Genomic DNA, 6,000 nt, shown 5'->3' with positions numbered 1-6,000 from the left:
AGCTCAGCGCAGCCACCGGTGTGCTGGCCCGCTCTGCAGCCACGTTCCTCTGCTCTGCTAACGCAAGTTGTGGAAGCACAGGAACGTGGTCATCTTCTACGCCGACACCCCACCCTCCCGAACCTTCCATATGCACCTGGCGCGCCGATCTGGACACCTGGCTCGCTTGCCTACGCCCCCCACCCCACCCCTGCCTCCCAGTTCAAAATTCAAAAAAGAAACATGACATCTTCGATTTCATTAGGATAAGCTTTGATGGATGTGTACCAGTGAAAAAAAAATAGTGTAGCCTCGCTAATAACACGCTATAGCATTCTGAGCAATGTATCACTAAATAAATAGGTGTGCAATATCTCGCTAATAGTACGCTATAGCGCGATATAGCACGTCAATGTCGTACTTTAAGGCCCACATTATTTTGTCATAGCACACTATTTTTTTCATTGATGTTTACTCTATTAATACATATGTATGTGACATAAATTAGATTACAAAACATGTATTTTAAAACTACGGTATATGACCTTGCAGGTAGGTCCTACCCATGAAAAACGTTGTCAAAGTGCTATCGGCGAATCAGTGCTAGATAGTGTCATGATTACGTGTAAAAAAGAGCAAAAGTGGTAATTTTCTAACAACCTAGCCTAAAATGTGGTTGTTCTTTGTAGTTTTTTCTTATTAGATACCACATTACTACTATTTCAACTGTAATGTGATACCATTACCATCGATTTACAATGGATATATGTAAATAAAAATAAAGATAGGTATGCAATATGGGTGTATTTTTCAGTGGATTTAGTAATAAAACTTGTCTTAGTGATGGCAGTATGTTTTCTGCATTGATGGTTGAAAGTTGAAACTAATAATTGTTCGAACTAGCACATATTCACAATGGATTATCTACATTGCACCGTGCAGGGATAAAGTTTGCCTCGTATAATCCTTCCTTCTTCATATCCCACCTGATGTGTGGGAGGTTCTAGCATTGGGTCTATCATTTTTTTAGCACAGATTCACAATTGACTACATCAATTGTGACATAAGGTATTATGCTGTCCTCTTAACAATCTGTATTACATAATCCATTGTAACGTCAATAGGTGCATGGCAGCACTAGCTAGAATGTATCACAATAATATCCTGTTAAAAGGGCACCATGTTTACATATTGTTGATTCTAGACAGAAATATACTTCTCCCTTCGATCCAAAATAAGTGTTGTGGTTTTAGTTCAAATTTGAACTTAAATCATGACACTAATTTTGGATCGAAGGGAAGACTATATACTAACCATCTTGGAAATAACACGATAGAATTAGGGAAAGAACCAACATACACATTTGGGGATGCCGCAGATGAGCATGGTGATGCATTTCCTGATGATGTAAAATCTCCCCTTCTGCTGCCTCACCGCATTGTGCAGCCTCGCAAGCCTCGGGCGATCTTTCACCTCCGGCATCTAGCTATGTTAATGACTAGCCAGCTGCAAGCTAACTCCAAGAAAGAGGTAGCTATCATGTGGAAAGATGGATCTCTGCTCGGTGCGCATATATATAGACACCTGAAGTGTAGAGATCAGGGACAGGGTTGCTAGCAGCATGGTGGTGGCTATCCTTTGTCGATGCATCTCGATCATGCATGGGCCACTTTCTTTGGTGACCCTGTCCCAAAAATACCTGGCCATGCAACAGTCGTTGAAGCTACACATAAAACAGGAGTATGCACTTCATTTCAAATAAGAAGGCCCCCGTGTTTTGGACCTCATAGCTAGGGGCACATAAGTATGTAAGGGAGGAAAGGATATACCTTGATCAAAAGAAAAGATGATGTAAATAAACGGCCTTGAGTTACTGCAGGAATCCCTGATGAAGATGACAATATATTACTCCCTCCGTGGCGAACTAAAACCACGACGATAATCATGAAACGGAGGGAGCGCAAAATAACAGAAAGAGACAATAGTATTTTTTTAAACAGGTCCTACAAAAAAAAGTAGTCCATGATTGCAAAGCACAAAACAACAAAATCCATGGTTATGTCGAAATTCGTCGGATGGCAATGGAAATCATCAATTGGCTTTCAACGTCGTTCGAACTAGTTCTTTCTGACTTGCCAGGAGGAAAATCTTCTTTTAAAAGGAAGAGAATGAGATGAAACCCAAGTAATTAATGAGAGGTCGTAGTTGAAACACGTATGGTTCACGAAAAGCCACACACATATATATCAGCTAGTTCATTGTGTCAGCCTGATGAGTGAGTGACCATGCGTGTACCTATCACAAAAACTATGCCCGTTACGAGGTGGCAACCATGCGTGTACCTGTCACTGCTTCAAATCACTTTTTTTTTATTCTGAGTTCACAACACATTGCATCATTTGATCAAGATTATAATAGATAGTAGTATTGCACATCAAAACTTATTTTTGTTTATCATCCAACTACTCGAGGACGGGCATGGATTACCTTTTTTCCCCGCGCGCGCGCGGGGGGGGGGGGGGGGGGGGGAGGGGGGGGGGGCATGGATTAACCTTGGGGATGTTGATACGTCTCAAACATATATATAGTTTTTTATTGTTTCGTACTATTATATTATCACTTTCGCATACTTTTTATAGCATTTATATTATTTTCTGAACTAACCTATTAAGTTAGTGCTCGGTGTCCATTGTTGTTTCATGCATTTTTTTTATTTTACAGAAAATCGATATTGCCGAGATAAAAAAAAAGAAAATCTAACAATTTAATACATTTTTTCTAGGCAGAAAAGGTTCTAGAAAGCAGCAGAGAGGGGCCAATGGACCCAGGGCCTCCACTCGGTTTGGTGGCGTGCCTAGGCCCTAAGGCGCATCCCATGGCCACGTGGGCCCCATGATCACCGCCTTATGCCCATTCCTCCACCTATAAATTCCATAATTCCCAAGACCCTTAGAGCCAATTTTCTCCGAATATTTCAGCCGCTGCAAGTTTCTGTTATGAGAAGATCCAATCTGGAGGCCGTTTCGGCACTCTACCGCAGGGGAAATCCATTACCAGAGGCTTTTTCACCAACCTTGCTGCCTCCATGACCATGTGTTAGTAGTTCCCTTAGAACCTTAGGGTCCATAGAAGTAGTTGGATGATTCTCTCTCTCTCTCTCTCTCTCTCTCTCTCTCTCTCTCTTGTTTGTGTGAGCTGCCTCACATTATTGGGATAAATTTGATATAATTGGTGGTGTGTTTGTTGGGATATGATGTATTGTCACTTTATGATCAGATTGTTCATTGATTTCAATTGAATCTTTTGGGTTTTATTTCCGTATAACTGAATAGATTTGTATGCTCTCCGATCTATCTATCTTCTTGCCCAAGTTTGATGGGTTTTTCTCCAGAGGGAGTTGTGCATTATAGTGGGTTTTAATCTTGTGGTGATCTATATCCCAGAGACAGAGAGAAAGACAAGACATGTGTTGTATTGTTGCCACTAAGGATAAACTGATGGTTTCTCGTCATATTGATTGACATTTTACTGTCTACATTATGTCGTCATGCTTATGGCAATGTTTTATTTTTTGTAAACTTAATACTTTGATATGCATGTTGGATAGCGGTCTTAGAATGGAGTATTAGTAGTAGATGCAGTTTGATAATGGTCTACTTATCACAGACGTAATGTCTATATGAAATTATACCATAAATGATCCTAGTCATAAATATAAAAAAATATAATTTAATCACTGTCCAACTGTAATTTGTTCACCACACCACACTTGTATGCTTGAGAGAGATGTCACTAGTGAACCTATGGCCCCTTGGGTTTATTCTCCATTACTGATTTTTTTTGTTACAATTACTATTCTTTGTTGTACCGTTTTACCATTCTATCAACTATCATTATCCTGTGCAATTTAATTGTAACTAGCAGGAGAAGAAGCTTGACAACCTTTTTGACGCGTTGAGAACAAGTTTGTTTTGTGTTGAGTGCACACGTACTAGTGACATTGTTTGCTGGGAGAGCTTCTTCTGGCTCGATAAACCTTAGTTCTCAATCGAGGGAAATATTTATTGCTAGATTACATCACCCTTACACTTGGAGGTTACCCAACCACTCTTACGAGAGAGCAAGTAGATGCCGCTCTCGTTTTTGTTAGCTTCGAAGTCTTGGTTGGGGTTGTGTGCTGGTGACTATGGCCCTCGGTAGGAATAATGTCTCTCACGTTCGATCGCCCCGTCTTGATGGTGTGTCTAGTATAGTTGAAAGGCGTGTGAAGGTGTGTCTCTGTCAGATCTCATGGGATTCGGTCAGTGCTGATCTTCGCTGGATCCATTTGGATCTAGTCTTCGCAAGTGTGTTTACAAGTTGATCTATGACTCTCTTCAACCGCAATGTTTGCTACTCTAGTGTGTTGGTTTTGTGGGCCCTTGGCATGCACGATGAGTTTTTGGTTGTCTACTGCAACAAAGTTTGCCCGACTTGACGACGTCGTGCCTTTGGCGCTTGTAGTCATCATTACGTGGTCCATGGACTTGGTTGTAATTTTTTTTACCTTTGGTGTTCTTTCTAATGTCATGTTTGATTATGAATAGATCGAGAGTTTCGTGATACCAGAAAGAGACAATGGTATATTTTAAAAACAACCGGTATCATCGCAAAGCGCAAAACCACCGAATCCATGGTTATGCCGAAATTCGTCTGACGGCAATGGAAATCATCAATTGGCTTTCAACATCATACGAAGTGGTTCCTTGTGACTTGTCGGAAGGAAAATCTTCTTTTAAAAGGAAGAGAATAAGATGAAAACTAAGTAGTTAGTGAGAGGCCGTAGTTGAAACATGTATGGTTCGCGAAAAGCCACACACATATATATCAGCTAGCATGCAGCATTTTATTGTGTCAGCCTGACAGAGTGAGTGAGTGACCGACCATGCATGTACCTGTCACAGCAACTATGACCCTGTTTGGATATTCTAACTTATACTCTCTCCGTTCCTAAATATTTGTCTTTCTAGACATTTCAAATGACTACTACATACGAATGTATGTAGACATATTTTAGAGTGTAGATTCACTCATTTTGCTCCGTATATAGTCACTTGTTGAAATGCCTAGAAAGACAAGTATTTAGAAACGGAGGGAGTAGATGTTAGTGTTAGTTTCTAACTCATGACTAACCCTAAATTAATTCTAGCTAAAGAGGTGTTTGGGTGACAGGGTTAGATTGACAATAAATGCACTTGATTGACAGAGAAAAATGATTTTTCAATGGGCCCCATGAGAACTAGCTCCAATTAGCAACTCTTGGCTGACGGGATAGAGAGAGAAAAGTGAATTTTTTTCAGTGGGCCCCATAAGAACTAACTCCAATTAGCACCTCTTGGGTGAGATAATTTTTTTTTAATGAACCAGATGCAATTAGCTCCAATCTAACCCTCGTGTTTAGATATTTTAGGACTATTTAAGCCCTAGCTAACTTGAACTAACTCTAACCTATGAATTCAAACAGAATGAATTCAAACAGAACCTATGTCTTACGAGTGGCCGGGCACCTCGCGCGTTCGCCAATCCTATGATCGACAGCAATGTGTGGCAGCACTGCACCAGCAGTTAGCCGGCTGTGTGCCCACCGGCGCGGTAGGACAGCAAATAGGAGTGAGTCGTGTGGCTGCCATTCCAGCGACGTGGCTTGATTGCGCGCCATTCCGTGGCCTGAAACTTCCCGAGACTTCCTGAAAGTAATGGCAAACACGTCCACTATTTTCGAAGTTACCCCCAACACCGACGTCCCAGGCGACCCGGCCGCGTGCACCGGTAGCAGTGTCCCCAACGTAGGTAGGAGAGCTCACGCGTCACGCGCGCCATGGCGGAGGGCTGCAGGTACGTTGCGCGCGTCCCCGACGGCGGCAGCCAACGCAGACAGATCCCGGCCGCCCAAGGAGCCCTTGGCGCGGCCGGCTAGGCAGTCGATGCAGACGGGCATCCTGGGGCTCGCAGCACAATACGTGGAGAGTCCGCACCAACGAC

The sequence above is a fragment of the Triticum urartu genome, chromosome 5A (genome assembly GCF_056163025.1).
Source record: "Triticum urartu cultivar PI428250 chromosome 5A, HENAU_Tu73, whole genome shotgun sequence".
In the NCBI taxonomy this organism is placed as follows: Eukaryota; Viridiplantae; Streptophyta; class Magnoliopsida; order Poales; family Poaceae; genus Triticum; species Triticum urartu.
This window is presented reverse-complemented; position numbering follows the sequence as displayed.